General features: G+C 30.6%; 1 non-coding gene across 1 annotated transcript; it reads left to right on the forward strand.

Moving 5' to 3' along the window:
• The first annotated feature begins 11,179 nt into the window (after window positions 1–11,179).
• LOC112499104 (small nucleolar RNA snoR137) lies at window positions 11,180–11,330 on the forward strand. The gene has a single exon (XR_003066630.1). It is a non-coding gene; the product is annotated as a small nucleolar RNA snoR137 (small nucleolar RNA).
• Window positions 11,331–11,343: the final 13 nt, after the last annotated feature.

Genomic DNA, 11,343 nt, shown 5'->3' on the forward strand with positions numbered 1-11,343 from the left:
TTCTCATTCACTGCAACTGGCTCTCTCTTTCTCTCCAATCTACATTTTTGGATACGAATTGGAGATTTTAGTCAAGCACGGGAGCAATATTGTGACCATAAATTAGATGTGGTGATTTATTTAAGCTACTCTTTTTTCATTGTATAGTGTTTTGTTGTTCTTTTCCTTTTTGAATAAGAGATTACAGTAATGATAATTATAACTCGAAATATGTCACAAACCCTCTTTATAGCTTTGTATGACTACTCTAGATGTAAATGATATCAGGTTTCTAATCGGGAGGAAATCTTATCCATAAAGCTTGATAATATCAACAGGATATTTAAAGGGGAAAAATATTAATAATAATAGTAAAATACTAGCCTAGTTGTTAATGGTTGTACGTATAGCTAAATTGAATTGTAATCCATGCGTACATGAATGTGAAAAAAAATACTATCTTATAGTGAATGACAGCATGATGGAAGAGCGTAAGATCGGCTCATGCTACATATAAAGATGAAAATGTTATTATTTCTGATGGCAAGAGGTTATTGAGTGAGACATTTGGAATCATCGTTGGTTTCCTGTTTACACATTAATCCAGGACCAATTAAAATTTTTTGGCGTAACAAATTGGATTACCATTACTACTCGATCTCTATAGAATTGGCCAAAAATACTTGAGGCTAAATCGATGTCAGTCTATGAATTATATATATATATAATAGTTTTCTGATAAGGGATTTTAAAGTGCGGGAAAGTCCGGAAAAGCTTTAAAACCACACGGCTTTAAAGGCTTACAGTTTTAAACCTTTAAAACCATGCGGTTTAAAAGGTTTCCCATACTTTCCCGCACTTTAAAATTCCTGATGGTAACATTTCTCTCTCTCTCTCTATATATATATATAGATAAAAAGAAGAAACATATTTGTTTCCAATATTAGTTGATAAAAGTAGGAATCTGAGCTTAATTAATGTATTGTATTAATTACTTTAATATATAGAAGAATCATTTGAATTTGGGGCGTCTTCAAAACCTGAGTATGAGACCTTGGAATCGGACATATTATAGGGGTTAAACAAGTAAAGACTTATAAAAAGAATAAAAAAAAGGACTCACACGTATGCAAGACCCGCTAAATTTATCTAAATAACATCAAGAAACTAATTAGCGTTAAGCTGGTCAACAGAAGAGGGCTAAATCATTTGAATGTGCCCTTTCTTCGGCAAGTTGCATAGTTCAAATGGTATTTTAAGCTTTAAAAATTATAAGCCAGGTCGTGAATAACCAGGCAAGTGACCCCTTTATTATCAATTTCTTGCTTAGCTGGAAACCTCTCATTTTGTACTTATTTAAGTGGCAAAACGTACCTCCAATTAAGCTTCATGATCGTGCCCTAAAGAACATAGTTGTACCCTCCGATACGACATACATACATTATCGTTATATTTACACTTTATATTGATAAAATATTTTATCAACCGAGAATTCGATTTTCTAGTTATGACGTCACCGTCAACCTGCGCCATACGTGACTTAATTATTTCACAAGGAAGATAAATTTATATGAATTGAGGCAACTTGCATGCATGTTACGTTGCACGTACGTACAGCAAACAATAATTAATTACTGGGAACAAGTATCAGATTTCAGTGTCTTGTGTAAACACAAATGATAATCTGGTGGGTTGTTGGAGCGTCGTAGAGTTTCCGCTAGACAATTATAAGTTTGAAATAGATAATCTGAATGTATAAAGCATCAGAGTTGTTTTTAGTCAATTTCATCATATACGATCCTATATCTTCCGCTAAATGCAATTTATTTCAACAACAAGACACGCTTGTTTGCTCGGTGCACATTATTAAGATATTGACATGTCTCTCAATTGGTACAATTCAGTACTACATTATGGCCTACCAAAATCCGCATTATAAGGACTTTGTACTCTCAGTAGGACCAAAAAGAGAAAGAGACGCCCAATTATGCCAATATGACCATACACCGTTTGGTGTCGTCTGCCTAGTCAAGTAAACAAATGCTGCTTTGGAACGATACATCATATAGTCAACGTTCAGGATAAATTATTGGCGAGAATTTATAGAAAATTATTCTATCAACTCTTTAATTTTCCGGTCGACTAAAAGTATAGAGGAGCATTAATTATCTCGGTTTTAAAATTTGTAAAAAAAAAAAAAAAAGAAACCTCTAAAATATTAGTAATTAATGATAGTCTTGATTTCATACAGTTTACTAGAAGATGAAAATTTAAGATGGTTTGATTCTTTTCATGCACAAAGTGATCGAAAATGCGTGGGGTTATTTTAGGCCCGTTATTATGTTTCTTAAAAAGGAATTGCATAGAGAAAATCTATATTTGAATAAGGGCAAATCATCATTTAGTTTCTACAGTTTCAATCATATATGTAGTTTAGTCTTTATATTTTGAAAATTATTTAAAACATTCTATCATTATTTAAGCAGCTATAAATTTTTAAGGATAAAATAGTATTTTCAATCTAACATAACTTATATTTTTGAGAGTACAAAAACTAATTAGATAAATGGTTAATATTATGGAAATTAAATGAGTATTTATCCTTATTAGTCCTTCTCTAGTGTGAGTGTTTTTATTTTTTTCATGCGAATTTGCTTTTTAAGTTGTGCTGTTTAATTGAGTCAAATTTGATGTTATTAAACCACACCGTTTTATAAAACATTAAATAATAACTTCATTAAACCGCACGGTTTAATAGCGTGTCTATGTTAAAAAAAAAATGAGGGTGTCTGTACCTGAAAATGATTATATATTGTTCTTCTCTAGTGTGGATGCCCTTATTTATTTATTTATTTTTCACGTGAACACACTTTTAAGTTTTGGGGTATATATATATAACTCCGTCACTTAAAATTATTATATTTTCATACCTGAATTTTCTTTTCTTTGCAGATACAATGTTTTTTTTTATATTAAAACAAATTATATATCCAATATTTGTAATCTTCCATCTGTATTTTGTCCGCAGTTAAGAATGTAATGCAAACGATGTTAATTTCTAATAAAGGAAAAAGATAAGGAGTTTCCTTTTCAAAGAGACCGATAGTACATATGCCAACCTAATTTGAATGTTCTTTAATTTCCGTCTACTTTGAACTTAGGGCATGTTACCAAAACACAGCACGAAAAGTTTGGTCCAAATGCATGAATAATGGCTGTCTACTACACTTATCGGTTTCTTCTTTTAATATTTTTTCTTTTCTTGTTTGTTTACATACACGGATAAAATCCCCGAAGAAACAAGAAAATAAATAATCATTTCCAAATAATAATAATAAAAAGTTTCCGCGTTATAATGTTATCTCAATTTGGCAAATTAAGCATGATATATGATATATTAATGCTGCTGATAAAATTAATAATCAAGGTCAATGGCAATGCAATTAACAAGATTTTGTCATAAATATTAATCATGCTTTTTCGTGTATAGCTGTTATTTACGGTTACCGGTTAGGCTTCTGTCCATAAGCTAAAAGGAATTTATTTTTTATTTGTTCCTGCTTCATTGGGTTTGTTTCTAAAGATTAAAATAATATCAGAGTTAAGTTTGACTGTTGATGATACATTTAATGTTAGCGCCCAGCAGCACACTGTATTCCCGGTGACTGTTTACACACACACACACACATATTGAGGACGGACATCAAGCAAATTGCATGATTTGGATTTTTGTGCAATAATTCATTTCAAATGTTATGTAGTCAAAGTTTATTAAATTTATTAGATTTATTGGTTAAGATTGACTTAATTAATTAAACTAAGCTCATTAGAAAAGTAAGAATAAGATATATATCAACTATCGAGTAACGATCGATGCTAAGATATATAATTGATGATGATTAAATTATTTTCTCCCAGTAATTATTAAATTTAAATGTATTGTGGCAGCCGACATAATGCCCTAGTGTTTTCACTTTTCAAGTCATTCTCGGATAGATTTTTAAACATTAAGCATTTTGCTTTTTGAACCGAGCATAATTTACTACGATTAATTAGGTATCAATTCATCAATGCATAATTGAAAAAAAGTCTATGGGTATAACGGCGTTATTTAAATTCATCTAAACAATCGTTACGTGATACAATCACCGACACTTCTTGATTTTTAATTTTTGTCACTAATCAGGATCAGTGTCACCATATGAATTTACGTCTATAAATGAATTTAGATTAGAATTAATTAATAAGAAATTTCAGGTTCAATCAAACTGAACCCTTTAGTTCTAAAATTTATAACCGATTCTTCTGTAATCTGTCTCAAGATCTTGTGTTTCAAAGTTGTAAAATAAGAAAACGGGAAGCTCAGGTCTGAATAATTTTATTCCTAGCCTCGAGCTTTCGAGTACGACACAGTGAACGCGCAAACAGCGGCAAACGCCTAAACCAATAATTTGATCAACGAACAACACTTAAAGCTAGCTAGCTGTCTCCTGCTTAATTCCATGTAAACGCCAGTATTAAAGTATATATTTTAGGTCGTCTTACGAAATACAAGGCCTAAGAGAGAATTGATGCCAACTCGGCAGCTCGTATAAACTGAAAGGAGAACTACGTACTTTAATAACAGTATATATCATAAACAATGCGTAATTATTTTGGCATATCGAAGGGCCACCTACGCAATTCGACGAGGGTAAGAATCACAACAAGACCAATCAAATCCGTAAGCAGAGAAATCTGCGCTGAAATTAAATCTGAATTAACTTGTTGCTTGCTTTGACAAAAAGCGTGCATCAAACAGGGCACGTTTTTGCTGCCTGAGATGTAACGGTGGGTTAATATTTCCACTGAGAAGATATGGGGGGGGGGGGGGGGGGGGGGGGGGGGGGGTGCGGGGACCAATATTGGATAAACTAAAGAATTCGGATGACGCTTATGATATCACAAAAAGTATCAGCCTTTTGTTTTTCACTTATGCGACAACCCCATTGGTCCAAGCTAGTTTCTTCAAAAACCAATAAAAGTTAGAAGTTTTAGAACGCGCGGCGAATTGATTGGTTGTTCAAACGGTGGCCATGCAGCAGCATTTGCATTGCAGACTTGCATAGTTAACTTGTCGTGCAACTTGCTTATCCCCTTTCTCTCTCCAGTACTCCAACAACATGAATTAATTCTCAGCCACAGAGGCTAGCTCTGAAATCCTTCTTCTATTTTTTGAGTTGGTGAGTTTTTTTTTTTTTTTAATACTGAATACACATCTTATTATTGTATTATATTGATACTTACAATCATATATATAAATTCAGCAGACATTACATTATATTTACAATCAGATATAAATAACTGATACTTGTATTATTACATTAAATTTATGAAATACATGCCCAGATAAGTAACCCTCATAGACAATGAATGTCTATACTTCACTCGCATTTCGCAAGGGAGGAAGATTTACAAATAAACTCCATACAATCATGCGCATTTCACAAGAGAGAAAGACTTACAAATAAACTACACACAATCATGCATAATGCTTGATTGAGAGAGTTTTGAATTCATAAGGACTCGAATCCCTACTCTCACAATCTTTCTTAACTGTGAGAGTAGAGGTTCACCGCTGGGCCATAGGCCCATTCGCGAATTGATGAGTTGAAGGCTTGTTTTGTTGTATCGTGGACTTGGAGACTATGGAAAACAGTCTAAACGTATCCCTAGATATGAAATTTTATCGCTCACTATATTCATTTATGCCTCCACTTGTATTATCTTTTCTTATCTGTTGATTTTGTAAAATTTCTCATTTAGGTTTTTATATTATATGCAATCCATCCATGGCAATGAACACATAAAGGGTACTTCATCAATCTGGAAGCTTTCAAATGGAAATTTCATATATGAAATCATGAGATGTCCTCAACATTTATCAAAGAAATGGCTGAATGTGTCGTGTACATAAAGTATGTCTTAACAAACAAGGGTTCCATTAAAAAATAATAATAAATGTTTCTTTTTCAGTGGGCCTAAGGAGAAATTTGAAAACAAGAAAGACTTCATGAAGAGATAGACACCTGATGGCTTGATGTACCTATATCTTCAACCAATGCGATGAAAATTATCTCGATTCTGCAGATTTTTTACGATTATCATTTGTATTTTTCCCTGTTTTGGATGAGATCTTATAATTTCTGACGGGATAGATAAATTTCCCCAGGACTTGAAAAATACATATAAATATTCTACGTAATCACTCGCATAACTAATTAAGTTTAAGGGAAATTATCACTGCACCGTCTCTTTTTTATCTTATATTCATCCAATCACTAATAAATTCTAACATGTTTTCTGTATTATTTTTCTTTTTAAATTTGTATCAACTAGTTATTTTTACACTAATATCACTAAATAATTTGACAATTTTACCCCTAAATAAATTAAAATATCATTTTATTTTATAAAGCTTTGAAAAATAAAAAAAAATTATAATTATAAAAATACCCCTAAATTTAATAAAAATAAATCTTTAAATAGAGATGCTCAGTTGTTTTTTATTAAATTTAGAATTTCCAAAATTTTACTAATTATTTTTATTAAAAATTATAATTTTGAAAAATTTTATTAAAATGACTGAATTTATTTATTAAAAAATAAATTTCAAATTTTTAATAATTTAGGGGATTTTTATTAAATCCCAAAATTTTGTAATTATTTTTATAATTATAATTTTTTATTAAAATAAATTTTAATAAAAAAATAAAAATTCTAATTTTGGATTTATTTTTTATTAAATTTAGGGGTATTTTTAGAATTATAATTTTTTTTATTTTCAAAGTTTTTATAAAATAAAAATGGTCTTTTAATTTTTTTAGGGGTAAAATTATCATTTTGTTTAAATTATTTAACGGTGTTAGCGTAAAAGTGACTAATTGATACAAATTAAAAAAGAAAAATAGTGTAGAGAATATGTTAGAATTTTATAGTGGTTGGATGAATATAAGACAAAAGAGAGGTGGTGCAATGATAATTTCCATAAGTTTAATAATAAGTGTTTTACGTTAAACCCTCTTTAGATTTGTTATTTTTTTTATTTTACCTCCATTAGGGCAAAATCCTTGTTCCATAATACCCTATGTGAGGGAGTACATCTATAAGATAGATTCATGCTTGTTGCACGAATGGGTCTCTCATGATGGACTAACTTGACTCAACCCGCATATGGTAACTGCTTGAATAAAATACTTCTTCTCTTCTTCTTAGTGCTAAACCAAGAAAATTGAACAACACATTGAAAAGGTATTTATATTGTGATAAAAAAGAGCATTTTCACCTGTGATTTCCTTTCGAACATTAACGTGATCCAACATTCACTCATTCTGCTGTTTGATTTGTGAAGAAAGGTAGGCTCTTGAATTTTTTTGTTTTCCTTCAAGACTTGTTTATTTGGGTGAACAAGTCCAAAAACGTGCATATTATCTAGCAAATATTAAGGTGAGGTTGGAGTCTAATTAAAACTTCGACCAAGCTCCGCATTGTTTCGGGAAACCTCTAAATGGGTGGCTGGCTAATCAATAATTAATGTTATTTGTGGTAATTAAATCACATAGTTACGCTCTTTCTGTTTGTTTAATTAAATATTTAATCATTACGTGGGTTTCTCTCATCTTAACAATAACAAAGACGCACAGCCATGATCTTATCATTGTTCTCGAGGGAATTTTTTTTAATATTGAGATATTACAACAGAATTTTATTAATATGTTTTGGAGATTTATTAGGATTAACTTAAATTAATTCTGTTATAATACATCCTAAATTACTTATTTTCACCAATTTAAATTGCTATATCTAATTAAAATAGAGTCTGTATTTGAGAAAGTTGGAGCTTAAGAGGTGATAGGTAGCAACTTGAAAATAATATTTAGAGGTAAGTCTCAATTTATTTCAAATGTAAACGTCAAAATTTGGGTATTGAATCTACAAATATACGGGATCAAGTTACTAAACTTGGGTAAAATAATTTCTCTCAGCAGCATACGTTGTATTCTTATTTCATACCTCTTTTATATGACGGGCGTACCCCTCTAAAATCCTCTTAAAATCTTTCTAATACATTTAGCCTTTATTGAGAAATTACATTCAAATTCACTAGCTAAAACTCTTTACACAAATGGGTTATGCGTATTATTTGTTACTCTTAATAAGATTTTAACACCTTTGTTATATATTTTTTTATGTTTTAAACCTTAAATTAAATATATTTCTTTGCTATTTTTAAATCAAGAGTTAGAAAACAAAAAGAATAGATGTACATAAATAACAGATCTGCAAACTTTAACTCAACAGCCTAACTCTAACAAGCCAACTCCGTTCATATATTATATTATTTAAGGCACGAAATTCATCCCTTCGAAGACCTGCGAGCCCCATGAGTACAATATCACATCTTCCTTGGGCCTATTAAAAATGGAATTTGTGCTTGTGGAAATTATCGAATAATCGGAGATGAAAAAAAAGACTCGTAATTTTGTGAATAATGTGGGGTTGAATTTATATATATATATATTTAGAGTTATTGTCTTATAAAAAAAAAAATCTTTAAAAGAACTTTAAGAAGAGAAAATTTTCAATGGATATGGACTGTGAACATAAAAAAAAAAAAAACTAAAAAATTGAGATTTCAGGACGAATAATTTTAATTAAGGTTAAATTTATCATTAAAAAGAGGTGTTATCGAAATATATATTATTTTAAATATTTTATTAAAAATTTTAATGGCATCTACCAATCTTCTACTTTGCACCCGCAAGTTTATAGTATACTACAACAATACGCAGACACATCTTTATTTAAAAAAATCAATGAACATGCCTAATCCAACCTAGAAGCTAGAAGAAAAAGGCCAAATCAAATTAAAATCCATTCATGAATTCAATGACTTCTCTCAAAACTCTCAAGTCAACCTCTTCTTCATCCAATTGTCCTTGAGCCACCACAACGATGATTATGATTGGGAGAAGTCTATGTTACAGCTTCTGTAAGTGACAGCAGCCAATGGGGAACTTCCACGGGTGCTAGAGGAGAGAGAAAGAGGTCCCAATACAAGGTGATGGAAATGGGAAAGTTCGAAGCTGTTACTTGCAGCTTCTGCACCTTTAACCATGTCCTTATGATTGAGGTCTTCTCAAATTATAATCAATGCAATTTATATCCCCATGATTTGTCAGCTACTGCCACGTAACTCTCTCTCACTCTTTTTTTAAATAGACTATAAGTTAACGACTAGGGGCTTGGCCCAATGAGTAGCGCAACTCCTTCACAAGTATGGGGGAAATAGTTTGAGAATTTATAAATATATTGTAAGGGTTTAATTTAAATTTTCTTCTTCCAAGCTTGAGTGAAAATAGTCTTTCTCCCATAAGTAGAGTTTGACGTCCCTCGAATATTTCGAGGGTTAAAATCTAGGCGGTGCTATTAAGATGTAATGTGAATTGGTCTCAATAATTTGGGTGGCGGTACTATTAAGATGTAATGTAAATTGATCTTAATAATTGTATGATTGTAAATATCATAAGGTATAGTCTTATAAAAAAAAAAAGACAAAAAAAAGACTAAGGTAGCGTTTGTTTTTTAACTTAATGAGTTAAAGTGACTTAACTTAATTAATTAAGTTAATTAGAGGTGTTTGTTTTTATAACTTAATGACACTTTTTAGATAATTTTAACTTAATAAAATAAGTCAATTTTTTTGACTTTTTACTTAATGGAGAAATCTGAATCAAGTCAATTACTTGCTAATGTAAAAAATATCCCTGCTTTATAATTTATTTTTCATGTCTATCACAAAACTCACCCATAGGTATTTATCCCACATAAAAATTTTTCTATTTTTTCTTTCTTATATTATATACGATAAAATTTAAAATTTATGGTATTTTATATATTAAAATTCTAAAATAATTATGTATTCACTTGAATATAGTTTTACTTATAAATGTTAAAATATTGTGGTATTTAATTTATTATTTATTTGACATTCAAATTTAATAAGGATACAAATGTAAAAGTACATATTTTCAACTTTTTAAGTTGAAAAAACAAACAACTTAATACTTATTTTTCGAGATTCAGACAAAAAAACAAACATATTATTCAGATTCAGATATTTAAATCTATTCAGAATTCAGATTAATTCAGGTCTATTCAGATTTCAGATAAAAAAACAAACGTCACCTAAGTTACATTGATTGTAACTTAATAAAACCCTTGTGACTGTGTTGGTGGTGGTTCTCAAGTTAGGACCTTGCAGATTTGCATGCAAAGACTTGATCTAGGTGAAAATATGATGTTAGATCATTTATAGCTCGTTTGTGAGTGTGGTGACGTAGTTGGGCTGTCAAAGCCCAGCTATTAAGATGTTTGTTAACACTTGTAACTATATTTTGGTAGTTTAGTAAAAAAAATTTCTCAACTTCTACTCCACAGCAGCTGCAGCTTAAAAATTATAGCATCTCACTCTCAAATACACCCTTAGTTCATGCGTAGAATCGTGCTAAGTCAGAGAAAAGAAGAAAAAAAAAACAAAATGTTGTTTTTAATAATTTTTTGAAAAAGAAGAAGGTATTTTTGAAAATAAATAAATTTATTTAAAGAATGAAGTTGATTTAAATTGAGGAGGTTAAATATTAAAAAATTCAGTAAAGTAAAAAACAAAAGGGTTTTGAAATATTTGTAATGGGGTGTGGATAGTATCAATTCACACTCTCAGACTCATGTTACAGCCCAGACGCTATAAATGAAGCCCAACAACTGGCATTTTCGTCATTTTGAACGAGTCGATTTGTTCCCCGAATGTTCTCTGCTTTTATAAAATCCCTAGCCCTCCACATTCATCAAGCTAAAACCGCCGCCGAAGCCGAAACAGCCTCTTTTTTTTTTTTTTTTTTTTTCCTTTCAGATAAGTCGCTTTTGATAGGCGTTGCGTTCCTCGACTGGATTTATAAATCCAGAGGGACGAGTCAACGAAAGCGTAAATCAACTTCGTTTCTCACCCATTCTTTTATTTAATTACAAGCTACGCTTCATGGTCGTAGTTTGTTTTATGGGCGGATTGCCATTCAAATTAAGTTATCGATTTAATTATTTTTTGTTTATTTTTTTTATTAATCAAATTTATTGCTGTTTAATTTAATGTGATTACTTGGGGGTTGCTTCTTACTGGTGAACTCTCTCTAATTAATAAATAGTGAGGGATGTTCATGTTTCCGAAGCATAGATTAATATTTTTTTTGCCAGTTTTAAACAGCGCTGTGTATGCTTCAATTGCACTGTTTTGCTACCTGTCTGCTGGTATATTTTTTCCTCTCTTTT

The sequence above is a fragment of the Citrus sinensis genome, chromosome 4, assembly GCF_022201045.2.
Source record: "Citrus sinensis cultivar Valencia sweet orange chromosome 4, DVS_A1.0, whole genome shotgun sequence".
In the NCBI taxonomy this organism is placed as follows: domain Eukaryota; kingdom Viridiplantae; phylum Streptophyta; class Magnoliopsida; order Sapindales; family Rutaceae; genus Citrus; species Citrus sinensis.